The following is a 15,487-nucleotide window of genomic DNA, read 5'->3' as shown; positions in this document are numbered from 1 at the left end:
TCCGGCATCTTCATTTGTGTAAGCTTTAGGAAGAGGGAAATAAATCCGCTGGTCATGTCCATGTTTTTTTTTTCTGTAAACATTAATTCATGGATGTCCAACTCCAGTCCTCTGAACTGATTCGTTTCGTCATTAAATGGCAGCCAAACAGAAATGAGACGTAAAAACGAGCCAACAGATGACCAGCTAAATTGGAACGTCAAAGTCCAGCTAATTTCACTCCAACCAGTTTCTTAATGAGGAGCCAATTATTGCTGTCAAGACCTTTATTGAGTATCATGACTTGTTGGTGCTCTCATTCTGGAACAGCCGAGTGTTGACTTTGTTTTTCCTAAGACCACCGTCAGGATGTTTTGGTGACCTGAGCAGACCAACATGACCAAGACCTTCACCTTTTATTCAGGTTAGCTGGTCATATGGCTGCTGTTGTGTCTCATTATTGTTTGGCTGCTCCTTAAGGAACAAGAAACTAAGGGGTCCGAATCACGTCAATTAAAGCAAAGGCAAAAACAAATTAATCAGCAGCAAAAACGTCTCACAAGTTAAGATGGTTAGAATGAAAACCTGCAGCCCACCAGGACTGGAGTTGGACAACCCTGTATTAAATAATGCTCAGCCTCTGCCAACATGACGGACCATCTAGTTATATCCTGCTGATACCTCTATTTTTCTCCAAAATGAGCCATGGGCAGTAAGTGACATGAAAATGTAGTCATTGGAGCAGGTGACAACAGAAGGAGCAGGACTGACCAAACACCTTTATTTCTCCGTTCTGCAGTTCTCCAGTACTCCCCTGACCAGTGAGACATTCAACCACTCTGCCAAGTCCAAAGTCTGCCCCATTTTCCTAATAGTGGCCGTGCCCAGGACACCTCCCATGAAAATCAGATTAATTTGTCACACAGGTACAATGTGCGGTGAAATGAAAAAAAGCTAGCCTGCTCCAAGACTGTGCAAAACAAAGGCAAACACACAACAGAAGAACATTAAATTTATGACCAAGTTAAAATTTGAAACAGTGAAAAAAATATAAAGTGACTGTGCAGCAAGTTAACGGGAGTGTGCAATACATTAAGGCTGAACGTTAGTTGACATGTCAGAGTTCAGGAGCCTGATGGCCTTAAGGTAAAAACTCAGTCTCTCGGTCTTTGCCTTTAAGCTGTGCAGCCACTTGCTTTACTTGAGCAGGCTGCGGTCTGTTTCTGGGGTGGGTAGAGTCCATAATTATTCAAATTGCCCTGATCCAACAGCACTTGGTGTAGATGTCCGGCAGAGGCACACTGCTGAACGCTCCACTTTCTGAAGGACTTTGCAATGTCGGACTGAGCAATTCCCAAACCAGCTGTGTTAGGGTGATCGCTGGTGCCGGTGTAAAACGTTTTCAGAATTTCTCATTTGCCTCAGGTCATAAAAGCAAAGTCTTGCCTTCCTGACCTAAATTGTGTGTGTGTGCTTGGGTCCATGTCAGGTCCTCTTGTGATGTGCACACCCAGGCACCTGAAACCGCTCACCCTCTCTACAGGACCTCCATTTATGCTGCTTTGAACATAGATCTACTGCTGCTTTGGTGGTATAGTGGGTCCGCGGCTTCAATAAAAAAGGGCCAGATTTTAAATCCGTGTAGCCGTGTTATTCTCCATGGGCGCAATTGCACGACCGCAGGGAGTTAACGAGGTAGTTGGAGCGAGTCGCACCTGTATGTGTGGGTGCGATCGTTCTCGATTGCTACATTGACTTCCAGCGGCGTGTGATTGAGGCGCGGGGTATGTATATACAGGTGCTGGTCATAAAATTAGATGGATCTTCGAAAAGAGGAAGATAATAGAGGTTAAATGATGGGAAAGAGCGTTTGTTGGTACGCTCCTGGGGCTAGTTCGCCCCACTGAATGTCCTGTTGGAGTGGGTTGAGCAAGGCAGGTGTCCTCCTGTGGGATCTGAGAAGCGACTACGTGAGCGTGAAGGATGAAGGAATGAGAGCCTACCTTGGACGGTCTGGCAGTGATGTCCGTAAGGAAGCCAAGACAGAGGTCGGCCGAAGGAGCTTGTGGCTGTTGGGTCTCCGCCGGCTGCGGAAGCAATGGGTGGGCTGTGATCGTAATGGAAACTGCACTTTAACTTCTGGTTTTAATGGATGGATTTGATTGTTCTTATCCCCACTTTGTACCTGTTTTATGGAATATTTATTGAAACTATAATGCACCGCACTTGACACTTCTAAAATAAAAGCATAATGGCACTTTTGGAAATCCCGTCTTCTGAGAATTGTCCATGTCAGCTCATCTCGGTGACATTACCGACGGCGTTGGGTTCAGGGCTCCCAAATGCAAGATCGTCACAGCTTTCACCTGAAGTCCACCGACATGCAGCGAGAGGTTACGAGACGGGAAGTCTCTAGCATTGTTGGATATGCCCAAGACCACAGTTTTATTAGCAACCTTTTATCACTTTGGTCGTGTGTTAATTATCCCATATCATCTCAACAGGCTCCTTCCTCTCTATAGTGTGGTCCAATAACCGTGTGCTTATGTTTTACTGGATAGCTAAACTTTTAGATACAATTCTTCCAGTTGTAAGACTCTGCACAGGTAGATGTCCAAAGCAACAATTGGCTCCTCTCAATGCAGAGTGTCAGCATTATCACGTCGAGGATCTATTAGAGCCCAGACTAGAAAAAGTTCATTGCTGCTGATCCAAGTTTTCAATCATTCTCCAAAGCTCATGCCCAAAGGAAAGGGAAGTAGATTGGTAATTAAAGGTTTGCTTTGGCTACTCCACCACTACAGACCACATAAATGGATCACAGTGGAAGTGCAGTTATCAATCTCATGATCCCTTTTCCCCTCCAACTCATGAACGAACCCTCACGCTACTTCAATCCTTCCACTTGAACAAGTAACACCCACTTTTTTTTTCCCTACTCCATGGCCTCACATTTGGAGATGCTGATCCTCATCCCTGCCCCTTTACACCTAGTCAAACTGTGCCAAATGAATGCAGGTCACAGCCTTAAGCCGGAGTTATACTTCATGCGACGCATGCTGCAGCGGACGCTCCTGCTACGCAAGTGACGGAGTATATTCGCGTGTACTTTACGTAAATCTGCAGTGCGAGACATCACGGTGCGAACGGTTCGTGAATTGCCTAGAACACCCATTAAATTCCGATGACACCTTACCACAATATCTCTGAAAAGCATGTTTATTGATTAAATCCAGGGATGTGTCCATTCCAGCAAGAATCGGGCACGAGTGAGAAACAATCGCTGGCCGATACCTCGGCTCATCGGAAGGTGAATACAAGCACACACTCGCCTCATTTTAGCAGCACCAAATCCCCAAATCTTTGGAAGTAAACTGGAGCACATTGAGGAAACCCAGCAGGAAAAACTAAACGCCATGCAGGGAATATCAGCGACGTGACTCCCAGCAAGACAGCAGCTCTAACGCTCCGCCACTGCGTCACCCTAGTCTGTAATTAAACGAAATTACCTATTTATCTGTAAAATGTAATACATAATGCTTTTCATCATGAAAGTGAACGTATGAATCTAAGGATTCTAAATGTGCAGAGTGTTGGAACATCATACATTTAATGTGCTCAGTGTGGCGATCTATTGCTGGCGCCTCGGTGCTGTCAGGAGCGGAGGTCACGGGGGGGGAGGAATGGGGGAGCACAGAAGACGGTATGTGAGAATTTTAAAACGTATTGTGTATTACGATCGGAAATATGCGACGCTTGAATATAAATGCACCATGAATACACCACCTCGAACCATTTATCAAATATCGAAGCGTGCACACCAATCTCGTAGGATCCGCAAAGCGGCCGTCACATATATAGTAAACAGACTGACCTAATTCCAACTTTTAGCACACTGCGCCCCCCGCCTTTTTGCTGGTACTGCAACTCGCGGACGCATTAAATGAACGCTCAAGAGCGTGCGGCGGCCACGATGCGGCGCTTACACGTTCTGAGCGTCAAGTATTAACGAGCCCTTAGTATGCCAACAAGACCATGGAGCCTGCAAAACGCTGTGATGCAATTCCAAAGCCACTGAACTGGCCATTCCCTTTCTTAGCTGCAACTTGATTTCCCATCCATGAAAACCTCAAACTGGATAGGAAACAAAGCAGAACCATGGCAGAGGTTAACATGCACTGGGAATGATGCTCAGAACACTTGTACAAAATCTGAACATTTGCCCTGCCATCCACAAATGCAAGTTAAACTTTAAATATGTTAACATGCCATATAGGTTAAATGATCCAGAAACACTGCAGCCTTTTCTGAGAAAAAGGCTCATTTAAAATGGACTGAAGGGGGAAGAACTGTCCTGGGCTCAGCCAAATTGAAATTCTTTACAGTAAATATGAATCATGCAATCCTCCAGACTAAAACAGAGGAAGGACCATCCAGCTTATCCACACTAGATATGCAATTAGATATTCACAAGGTACCATAGAGGTAACTTCATTTACTAGGTTATCCTGGAGGGCTGCAAGTTCTCTCATCACCCAAAACCTAACCACTGTGGCCCTCCAGGACTAAGCCCAAAAAAAAAAAAATAAAAAAAACACCCCGGTAGGACAAGGAAACCCAAACCACACGATTTAGATTCTTTAATGTATTGTACTACAGAAAGACACAATGTACAAACTGGATGATTAAACAGATTTTACTCTAGACTCCAGCAATAAAAAACCTTGAAGGTCAAAGTGCTTCAAAATCCCAAACAGATCTGAAAAAGAGAAAAGAAATTAAGATGCAATATAAAAGCACTACAACTGAACAAAAAAAAAAAAAAAAAATATAGATCAGAGGATACCACTCAGTCACAGCAATTCAGACTGGGGCGGTAAAAAAACTCATCACATCTGTTAATACGAAAAGCAGATAAACTTACCATACTGCATCAGCAACTCTTGGGAAAGGGGAAAAAAAAAAAAAAAAAATTAGATACAATATAAAAACTGTTTCCCCAACCTCAGTACTGGGGGCACACTGTGGTTGCAGGTTTTTGTTCCTATCAGTTTCTATTTTTAACTGGACTCCTGGGCTAATTAGGTGATGTTATTTCTCTAGTTCTATGTTTTGGGAATATAGAAATCTAAGTTTGGTATAAAAAAAAAAAATTATACCAAGCAGTTATATGGAATAATGTATTTAACAATATTTTCATCTTGATTTTCAATCTTTTCTAGGTGTTCCAATTGTTTACTTGATCCATTTACTAATTAGCAGGTCTGATGCTAAAGTAGTTGCAGCCTTTGATTCAGTGTTTGCCCCTGGGTGTCTGCAGATTTTCCCTTTCGTTGCATCTTAATGGCAATTAAAAATGAGCAGAGAAAGGGCAAAATACACACTAGAGTTAAGCATTTAAACCTATAGCAAAAGCAGAAATTAGTAAATTTGATAAATGTACATCATGCAGCTGTGCTTTTCTGAATGTATAAAAAAAAAAAAAAAACACCAGCTGATTAAATGAGATCAGTGTTATCCGGTGTTGTCACCGATTAGGAATCTGGCTGGAACAAAAACCTGCAGCCAGTGTGCCCCCAGAACAGAGGTTGGGAAACTGATATAAAAGCACTACAATTGAGCAAAAAAAGATCAGAGGATACCACTCAGTCACAGTAATTCAGACTGGGGCGGTAAAAAAAACTCATCACATCTGTTAATATGAAAAGCAGATAAAGTGAACTTAACTTACCATACTGCATCAACTCCCAAATAAATCTACAACCCTTGGGGGGGAAAGGGGGGAAAAAAAAAAAATTAGGAAAAAAAAAATTGAGGAACTGCCCATGTAGAGTATAAATCGCCCCTCTCAGTATAGCGACGATTTTATTTCATAGCCACTTGGTGTAGCTCATTTTTAAATATCCTCACAGAGGGGAGTTTGTAAAATTAGCTATATACATGAAAGCTTGTCCAAGTTAGTCGGCAAACCAGTCACTACAAAAGTTGTGAATACATACCTTGAAATGCTGTAAAGCAGATAGATATTCCAGTATCCAACCCTGCAAAGAGAACATACAGATACAGAAAATGGTTTACAAAGCCCCCTGGGACTCTACACTGTTTTACAGCATCAGATCATTAAAGGCTCAACAGCAATTGTCAGCCGAACGAGATTCCATGATAAAAAAAATCATGGGTAGGAGTTTTCAAGAAGGCTGAAGTGATCACTTGAAGTATTTCTCCACCTTCTAGTAATTCATTACTCCTAATTGGGGGTACAGTGTCAGGGTCAAACAGGAATTCAATTTAGTCATTTTATTTACAGATTCATAGTAACTTGTTTTAACGTTCAATTCTACAGTTATTCCGTCTCAGGAGAGATTTAGGTCAGGTTGTAGCTTTACAAAAAGCATACCTAATAAAGCAATGGAATACAGCCAGTTTACCCCCCCCCCCCCCGAATGCAATGGATCTGCCATTTTAATATACACAAACAGCAATCAGAATAATACCACTCAGTCACAGGTAATTCAGACTGGGGCGGTAAAAAAAATCATCATCTCTTAATACGAAAAGCAGATTAAGTGGACTTACCATTTCTCTGCATCAACTCCAAAATGAAATCAACTCTTGAGAAAGGGGAAAGAAAAAAAAAAAAAAAATTAGATACAATATAAACTGTTTCCCCAACCTCAGTCCTGGGGACACTGGCTGCAGGTTTTTGTTCCAATCAGCTTCTATTTTTAAATGGACACCTGGGCTAATTAAGTGATGTGTTATTTCCCAAGTTGTGTTTTGGGAATATAGAAATTAGAAATCTAAGTTTGGTTTATTAAAAAAAAAATATACATCTCAAGCAGTTATATGGGAATGTATTTTTTTCTTAATATTCATCTTAATTTTCAATCTACTTTTCTAGGTGTTCTAATTGTTTAATCCATTATGTACTAATTAGTGAGTCTGATGCTAAAGTAGTTGCAGCCTTTGATTCAGCATTTGCCTGGGAGTCTGCTCATTTTTAATTGTCATTAATAAGATACAACAAAGGGGAAAAACTGCACAGAGAGGGCAAAATAATGAAAACTAGTGAAGCATTTAAATCTATAGCAAAAGCAGAAATTTGTAAAAGTCTTCATATAAAAATCATGCAGCTGTGGATCAGTGTTCTCAGGTGTCGTCACTGATTAAAATCTGGCTGGAACAAAAACCTGTAGCCAGTGTCTTCCACCCAGAATCGAGGTTGGGAAACAAAGCACTACAATGGGAGGTGGGGGAGATAGATCAGAGGATACCACTCAGTCACTGTAATTCAGACTGGGGCGGTAAAAAAACGCATCACATCTGTTAATTCGAAAAGCAGATAAAGTGAACTAACTTACCATACGGTGTCAACTCCGAAATAAATCTACAAGCTTTGGGAAAGGAAAAAAAAAAAATTTTTAGAGGAACCTCCCCTGTAGTGTATAATCACCCCCTCAGTATAGCACCATTTTATTTCAAAGCCACTTGGTGTAGCTCTTTTTAAAATATCCTCACGGAGGGGATTTTGTAAAACTAGCTATATACATGAGTTTGTTAAAGTTAGTTAGCAAACCAAGTCACTACAAAAGTTTTGAATACATACCTTGAAATGCTGTAAAGCGGATTGATATTCCAGTATCCAACCCTGCAAAAAGAACACACTTAGATACAGAATATTGTTTGCAAAGTCCCCTGGACTCTACACAATGTTTTACAGCATCAGATCATTAAAGGCTCAACAGCAATTTTCAGCCGAACGAGATTCCATGATAAAAAAATCATCATTGCACACACAAAAAAAAAAAAAAAAAAAAAAAAAAAAAAAGGGGTCACACATACCTGGTGCTTTCTAGAAGGCTGAAGTGATCATTTTGAAGTATTTGTCCACCTTCTACTAATTCATTTCTCCTAACGAAGGGGGTAGTAGAGTGTCAGGGTCAAACAAGAATTTATTTAAATTTTTACAGGTTCACAGTGACTTGTTTTAATGTTAATTCTACAGTTCTTCAGTCTCACAAGAGGAGAGATTTAAGTCAGAGGTTGTAGCTTATGAAAAAGCAAAGCTTCCAATAAAGCAATGGAAAGCAGTGGCATTCCCCCTCAGTACAAACTACTCTAAATACACATTACACCAATGCAAAGGGGCAAGCAGCTAGCTATATATATATAAAAAACAAAAAAAAAACCCCACCCAGAATTCACAACATGAGGCTATATTTCTAGTCCCTTGCTCAATTATCCCTCTCCACTTTCAATGATTAATATGGACTACATTAAATTGCATGGTTCAAAAGGCAACATGCAGGCAAGCCCAGTGAGCATGTGATTTGCCTCTACAAAACCAAAAAAACCTTTACTCCATAATGTTAAAGCACTTACCATTTGGCTCCTAATAGGAAAATGGCTAGAGTACAATACTCTCTCAGCTGATCTATATATGGAGCAGAGAGAGAAAAAAAAAAAAAAAACTTCAAATCGTGAAAGCATTTTTATATAATCCTATACACACACAGCTGCAGTATATACACACAGGTAAATCAGAAGCATACCACTCAGTCACAGAAATTCAGACTGGGGCGGTAGAGATTCATCACAAAAAAAGGTGAGGAAGTTCGGTAACCCCCCCCCCCCCCCCCCCCAAAGCAATTTCTTCAGAAACAGTATATGCATTTGCCATAAGAAAATTGAGTTATATAAATTTAAAAATCTTGCCCTCAACAGCAATATACAGCAGGAAAACATCCCTAAACTTTGCCTCCATTGTAAAGCACCATTTTAATAGAAACTCCACTTTAGAACAAATTTCCAGTGGTAAATATATACTCTACCATGTTTTCTAAAAAGGAACTTCAAAAATACCCAACTTCTCCTTTAACAGTACAGTCAAAGCTTTAATACCAACCTGAATGCTTTTCCATTATGAACCCTGAAAAGAAAAATCTTTGATCAATCAAGAGTTCAAAAGAACACAAAGCAGCTAGTGTTCAAATATTCTAATATTTGAATCACTGCTGTATTGCTCATCCCATCAGACAGTTGGACACCAACAAATGTTCACCAGTTTATACTGACAGCTCCAGTGGGTTCACCTTTTCAGGCTCTGGAACTAGTTCAGTATGTAAGACATGGGGAAATTACATCATCAGGATGAACTACTTCATTTGCTGACTACTACAAAGCACAACAGATCAAATGAATGTTCCAACTGAAAGTTTCTACCTCCAATTTTAAAACTGCAGAGTAGGCCAACCTTTCTAATATTACCATTTAAAAAGGAAAGCTTTGCCTTTATTAATAAAAGCAAATAATTCTAAACCAAAGTGTTTAGCTAAATAGCAACAAGAATTAGAATATAGAAACGGTACTCAACCTCTGAATAGGAGTAATTTACTTAATCTGACAGCAGAGCAGAAAAGCTCAAGTCTGCCAAGTGCCTGCTGGCATTAAAAGTTGAATACTTGCTTTAAAGTACAAAAAATGTGTCTTTACTATTGTTAATATTCAAAGGGTAGCTCTACCTCTGCACCAAGTCAAACTGAAAAACCCATTCTCTCTGTATGCATGCAACATGTCTATGTAACCCAAGTAATCAGATGTAAACTGCTACACTGGCAAAATGTTCCAGGAACTGTGTGTGTGTGTTATATATATTATATATATATATATATATATATATATATATATATATATATATATATATATATATAAAAAAAAACACCCACACTTGCCAGTTGTATAGGCACAACTATTTTTGGGGAACACTAAAAGGTTAAACTGACAGATCACAACCTTGTGAACTTTTATCCCTCAGAGCAAGAAGAAGAAATCCCACACACTACATACCTTTTAGAAAGCATGCTCATCTTCTCCAAGGTTGAGCACTATTCAAGAACTTAAATGTACATAAATGCAGTAACTTCCCCAACTGCAAAGGGCAAATTTTAATTTGTGAGATGATCACTTGATCAAATAACCAACAGACATCTGAAAAAGGAAGGGACAAGTTAGCCACAAGAATTTTGAATTGTACACCTGGAACAGCTTACTGCAGTCACTCAGTTGTTCACACCTTTTCATTACTGTTCAAAGTGAGCTAGATGGAAATCATCATTGGAACTGCAGAAATAAACTAGGAAAAAGTCTTCAAAAACAAACTCCAAACTACCTTCTACATCACACTATTCCACTAAGCATAGAACATCATTAACAGTGAATGTTTACACACTATCTGTAAGACTTGGGTATTTTACACACCCAAAAACACTCCACATACAAACACCAGAACATCCATTGAAAGGGATAGGGGTCACAAAACTCATGGCAGATGCCTATTTGATACACAATGCATATTCTACTTCTGAACTTGCATCTAACACCACACTGCATTGCAAAGAAGTCATGGAACACCTTGGTAGCCAGTGAACAATCCATTTGTGTCAGATCATGGACCAAGGATTTTGGTTTGGGGTTCGGTGGACTGTGGGGTGGCAATGTTGCAGGAGAGGGTTGGGTTTGAACTAAACAGTTCTCAGGCATTCAAGTGGTTTACCAAAAACATTTAGGACTGCACAACTGGACATTGGATATATGTATTGTGCTACATGAACAAAGTTTTTGCACAGATGTTTTAAAATGGCTTAGCCTTATCCCAAGGAAAAGCATAGTGTGTCAAGTACTTTGTGCACATTCTCCATAAAGATTACATTTTTCCTTCACTATTAACACTAAGTTTAGGTAACAAAACCACTTGAGTGAAGCACTTCTTTAAAAGTAGTTTTAGACTTGTCCACAAATTCAAAATGCTGAATGAAAATTTACAAATACAAAACTAATGAATTGCATCCTATTTTACAGTTCAGATGCAGAGCATGACATTCCAGCAGGCTAGCCAGATGTCTCGAAGTATCTGACTTGGTGTGTGAAATGTATAGTCTGCAACATCTTGTTTTAATGATGTGCGAGCTGAAATTTGAGTATGCCACTCACTTTGCAACAATCAAAAACATGCCTCAAGTAACCTAAAAGGATAGAATGCTATGCATGCAGTGGGTGTACAAGTTAAACAAATTTTGCTGCCTAAAAACGAGAGCAAACCATGCCAGGGGACAAAACAGCCTCACAATTCACATCAAATTTAAACTGTAAGACATGGAGGTGGTTTGGGCTTTGAAGAGACTTAAATTCCTTAAAGGCAACTATGGAGCCCCATAAGTCTCAGAAGCATGTGCCTATCAGGCAAGTTTTATTTCAGTCTTGGATGGGTGCCCTCTATTCCAAAGCACTTCCATTTGAAACACTAGCTCTTCTCTTCCTTGCCCCACTCCATTCCATCCCTATGGCTAGACACGAACAGGTGACGACAAGGAAAAAGTTTTTAAGCAGCCATTTCAAAAAAACAGGAATTCAGAGTCTGCAAGTCTCTGCACACTGCCACTGAAAAAGATCAAGTACTTGACACCCGTGGTGGACAGTGATGTAAATCTGAGTACATTTTCTCTAAAGTTGGGAAACTTGCTACAAAGTACCTGTGCATCCCTGCTTCAAGTAGCCCTTTTGAAAGGGCTTTTAGCAAGGGGGTGGGTGGTGGTGGTATGGGGGCTTGAACCTGTAACCATGCTGCTTGGAAGGCAGATGCTGTGGACAGACTGGAGTTTGTCACACAACTTCACGTTTCAGTAGCACATTACAAGAGTTTTATTTTTTGATCTTTGTGCAATATTGAGACAGAACTTTGTTATTTACAAAAATCCAACTTACCCATATCAATGTGGCTTTATCCTAAAAGAGAAACATAATTAGCCACCTGTCATTACATGCATAAATTAAAATCAAAACCACAACAACTGGTCTGATCAGTGCTTTGGTGACTAGAAAAATGCCACGAGGCAAGATTGCCGTCCAGTAAATAATGGGTTTTCCCCGTTTCATCCTCTCAAACCGGTCATTAAACTACAATGAATAATTAAACTACAGATTAACTCACCAGAATCATGGATCCATTTGTCACACTTCAAGGAGGAGGAAGTACTACAAGATGGGGATGACAAAACAAAAAGACACACACCATTAGAAGGAGGCCTCAAAACTAACTACACTATAGATTAGCATCTTCCAATTTCATTAACCACTTTGGCCACTAACCACCATTTAAGTACACCTCCATACAACTACATAAAAATGCAAGCAAAACAAATTACACGATCAAAAATATCACATTCAAGTCATAGTGAAAGACTCCAGCTGTCTTCAGTTTGAAGATAGTAAGCATCACCTTGTCATCAGACATATGCTTGTCAATTTACTCATCATTACAGCTAGAACGTGTATTGGGGATAAACAGAGCCCAACCACCCAAACAATTAAAGGCCATGGCTGCTAATGTATCCCACAATATAAAAAAGGTACTAATTTTTATTTATAATGAACCAAATGGAATAAAAAGGTACTGTACATGTGCAACAGCTGAAAAACATCGGAGTCAAGTGCCCTGTGTGTCACATGGTCCAGTTTCTAGTTTATAAAAGCAAAATAAGCTTCCATAGGACTACTCAAAATGTTAATTTACAAAAAGAATTAAATGGCTAGTTGCATATTGGAGATTAATGCAAAATACATACTTGTTTGTAGGCAAGAGGTGACTTTTGCCATTGCTGTGGAGAGAAAGAAAGTAACATTACAACACAACAAAAGCATTTAAAAAAAATAAATAAATAAAAACTTCCTGCAGCATCAGTACAGTTCTACACATCAGCCACAACTCAGATATGTGCTTGTGAATAAGCATCATTTGCTACAAGATTCATTTATTAGTAACCTACTGGCAACACTTGAGTCCTGACTAGTATCTGACAGCTGGCAAAATAACCTAAACACTTAATATAGGAATCAATAGAAAATAGTAACTAAACTCTAGGTGTTCACAAATTGGCACATTTAAAACTACATACATTTTCTCAGGATTCTCTGCTCCACTATCAACACTTCTCAGCAAATGTATATAAACAATCAGCCTGAAAAACTACATTTCAGAATCTCTGGCATCAGGATTTTGATTAAAGCTGAAATTAAGGGATAACGCATCATACCCAGGAGGAACTGGGCAACACTTTGTCCTAGGCTGACAAAGCTTTGACTTTAGAGCCATTTACGACTAATTATGAGAAGTTAAAACTTGATAAAGTGAAATGACTGTCATCGCCACTGCATTATATGGAAAAGTTGTAGCACCGTGGTTACTCTGTATACAAGATGGTGGTTTTTGGTAGCATGTACTGATATGACGCGTTGCCGCACCCACCACAAGGTCATTTCTTTCTAACATCGGAATAGTAATTCAACTCAGATTTATCTACGTTTAATTTGCCATTACAAAAAAAAAAAAAAAAAAACACCTTACCCTTTCTGTCAAATGGCCATCCATGTAAGTTGAATCAACCTAAAATGGACAGACAATATAAGTTACTGTATTTTAAGACGTTTTTCAAAAATTACATGGTGTCTTGAAACATGGAGACACTTCATTTGTCATATGCAGTGTGCCACTCAGAATCTGGTAAAGGAGCTTCTTCAAACATATTCAGCAAGAGAGAGTTCACAGAATCATCAGAGCAGCACTAAAAACAAAGCCCTTAGGCTAATTTAGCAGTATGATAAGCGTGCACTCGTTATGCCCATGCGCCATGGCGAGAAAAAAAATGGAACGGGTCAGGGACATCGGTCTGAACACTGGCTCGTTATTAAATTTAATTAGCTATATAAGCATTCATATGATAAAAAAAATACCTGTTCGACTTCAAATGAAGACTTCAACCACAAAAGCATTTTGCTGAAACAGGGAAAACATGAATTAATAATCCAGCACATCAAGAAGGAACCTTAAAGCACAGAGTGAAAATACTTCCACGTGGCCGCCATGTGCTACACGCTCGGCTTCCCATCAGAAAGTTAAACATACAATCAGCGTTTTTCAGTACAGGTCTGTGATATTTATCATCATAGAGAGCCGCGGTTAGCACAATAGGGGAGATCATAAAAAATCCAAACTTCTACTACTCGGTAATAAAATGTACCGTGAATATCTGCAGTTCCCCTTGGGGGCAAGTATTTTTCGATACGTCTGGAAATACGATTAAGCCAACATAATAAATATGGCTTTAGAGATAAAAAAAAAAAAAAAGTCAAAATGATAAATACTGAAAAAAGAAATAAGCTTACAACCAGGCAAAACCTTGGCAAAAAAAGGGTGAAGTGCATCATTAAGGCCTTTAGGACGAACAGTCTCGAAACGAGGTTTGCCGTCCAGCAAGTGTCGAGTCTTCAGTTGTTCTGCATAGTGCGCGAAGTAAATTACACTTCATGCAAAACCAATAACGATTAAAAAAATTGGCTTAACAACCACTGCAACGAACCACTAACGACTGTATTCACGAATATACAAAAATGTAAAAATGCCTCGCTTCCCAAATCACCAATCTACACAAATACTTACCCAAAGTAATGAGGGCGTGCAAATGGACGAATTGTAGGCGTGCAGGCCCTTATATACGTCACCCGCGTGACCTGGATGTATAACTGGCCACGTAATTGTAAAAGAAATACTTATCAATATATAAAGTGCCATTGTAATACATGTGTTTAAAATTGATTCGAAATGATGCTTAAACTTATTTTTTTAATTATTAAAGTTTTACGTTCTGCGGTGTTCCCGCGCACGATAATCTCCATTTCCGCTTACAGACCCATGCGTAAAGGTCTCTTGTGATTAGCTACAATATCGATCACGATTTTCCGCAATGATACCGCTAAATGGGGGTAATATAAACTGTAAACTTTATTTTATGTGAACAAATTTAATAGTAACCGTTGACAAAACTACAAAAGGGAGATCGCTGAATTCTAGCCCTTCCCCCACACTGCTAGACCCTTCTCCACACTGACAACACAAACTTTATTGGCATCCGAGCTTGTCAGCAATGAATTGATAAGTTTCAAAAAATTGCATATTACAATTAGAGGTGACAAAACATAATTATGTAAATTGTGAAAGTGGCTTTTCTGACTGAAAACAAAGCTATATTTGCTGAAAATATTTTCAGATGTTTTTCAAACGTTTTCCAATTTTTGGGCGAATTCTCTTTTCATTTTAATTACGGGCATGCCTCTTTTATTAACAGGTTGCCCCGCTCCAAGATCAACGCCGTCAAAAATATCCCCTATCCCCCAACACGCACAGCCTATTGAAAAGCTGTGGGAAATCGATTTAAGTTTATTTCTCGAAAAAAAGTTGGGTTAGTTTTACATTGATTTTGTGGCAATCCAATAATGTGAATACTGTACAGATCACAAAAAGATTAGTGCCATAATATGATATAGTGAACATGCATACAAGTAAAACATCAATACAAACGGTAAAAAATATATACAGAAACATACAATGGTCAATTTATATGTCTTAAGGCATTGTAGGTATTGTATATAGCGAGCAATGTCTTTTTCTGTAAGCATC

At 39.3% G+C, this 15,487-nt stretch overlaps 1 long non-coding RNA gene and 10 other non-coding genes across 13 annotated transcripts; all 11 read right to left on the bottom strand.

The window, feature by feature from the left end:
- Positions 1-4,604: 4,604 nt before the first annotated feature.
- LOC114652372 (uncharacterized) lies at positions 4,605-14,695 on the bottom strand. 3 transcript variants are annotated; one of them, XR_007936052.1, is made up of 17 exons: positions 14,471-14,695; positions 13,765-13,807; positions 13,379-13,417; positions 12,600-12,632; positions 11,966-12,009; positions 11,740-11,760; positions 9,826-9,966; positions 8,881-8,908; positions 8,362-8,413; positions 7,822-7,890; positions 7,586-7,627; positions 7,341-7,373; positions 6,556-6,590; positions 5,979-6,020; positions 5,711-5,744; positions 4,904-4,921; positions 4,605-4,738 (listed from the first exon to the last, which is right to left on the bottom strand). It is a non-coding gene; the product is annotated as an uncharacterized LOC114652372 (long non-coding RNA). The 3 variants fall into 3 exon arrangements; XR_003716341.2 differs by having other exon boundaries at positions 8,885-8,908; positions 14,471-14,693; XR_007936053.1 differs by lacking the exon at positions 4,904-4,921 and having other exon boundaries at positions 8,885-8,908; positions 14,471-14,693.
- On the bottom strand, positions 4,809-4,882 carry LOC114641274 (small nucleolar RNA SNORD31). The gene has a single exon (XR_003714298.1). It is a non-coding gene; the product is annotated as a small nucleolar RNA SNORD31 (small nucleolar RNA).
- On the bottom strand, positions 5,605-5,676 carry LOC114641281 (small nucleolar RNA SNORD31). Its single transcript, XR_003714299.1, has one exon. It is a non-coding gene; the product is annotated as a small nucleolar RNA SNORD31 (small nucleolar RNA).
- Positions 6,087-6,159, bottom strand: LOC114641266 (small nucleolar RNA SNORD30). Its single transcript, XR_003714297.1, has one exon. It is a non-coding gene; the product is annotated as a small nucleolar RNA SNORD30 (small nucleolar RNA).
- Positions 6,457-6,529, bottom strand: LOC114641297 (small nucleolar RNA SNORD31). Its single transcript, XR_003714301.1, has one exon. It is a non-coding gene; the product is annotated as a small nucleolar RNA SNORD31 (small nucleolar RNA).
- On the bottom strand, positions 7,237-7,310 carry LOC114641289 (small nucleolar RNA SNORD31). Its single transcript, XR_003714300.1, has one exon. It is a non-coding gene; the product is annotated as a small nucleolar RNA SNORD31 (small nucleolar RNA).
- Positions 7,697-7,771, bottom strand: LOC114641259 (small nucleolar RNA SNORD30). Its single transcript, XR_003714296.1, has one exon. It is a non-coding gene; the product is annotated as a small nucleolar RNA SNORD30 (small nucleolar RNA).
- Positions 8,514-8,583, bottom strand: LOC114641305 (small nucleolar RNA SNORD31). Its single transcript, XR_003714302.1, has one exon. It is a non-coding gene; the product is annotated as a small nucleolar RNA SNORD31 (small nucleolar RNA).
- Positions 9,005-9,130, bottom strand: LOC114641312 (small nucleolar RNA SNORD22). The gene has a single exon (XR_003714303.1). It is a non-coding gene; the product is annotated as a small nucleolar RNA SNORD22 (small nucleolar RNA).
- Positions 10,033-10,098, bottom strand: LOC114641252 (small nucleolar RNA SNORD29). Its single transcript, XR_003714295.1, has one exon. It is a non-coding gene; the product is annotated as a small nucleolar RNA SNORD29 (small nucleolar RNA).
- On the bottom strand, positions 12,701-12,781 carry LOC114641376 (small nucleolar RNA SNORD121A). The gene has a single exon (XR_003714323.1). It is a non-coding gene; the product is annotated as a small nucleolar RNA SNORD121A (small nucleolar RNA).
- Positions 14,696-15,487: the final 792 nt, after the last annotated feature.

The sequence above is a fragment of the Erpetoichthys calabaricus genome, chromosome 1 (assembly GCF_900747795.2).
Source record: "Erpetoichthys calabaricus chromosome 1, fErpCal1.3, whole genome shotgun sequence".
Taxonomy (NCBI): domain Eukaryota; kingdom Metazoa; phylum Chordata; class Cladistia; order Polypteriformes; family Polypteridae; genus Erpetoichthys; species Erpetoichthys calabaricus.
This window is presented reverse-complemented; position numbering and strand designations above follow the sequence as displayed.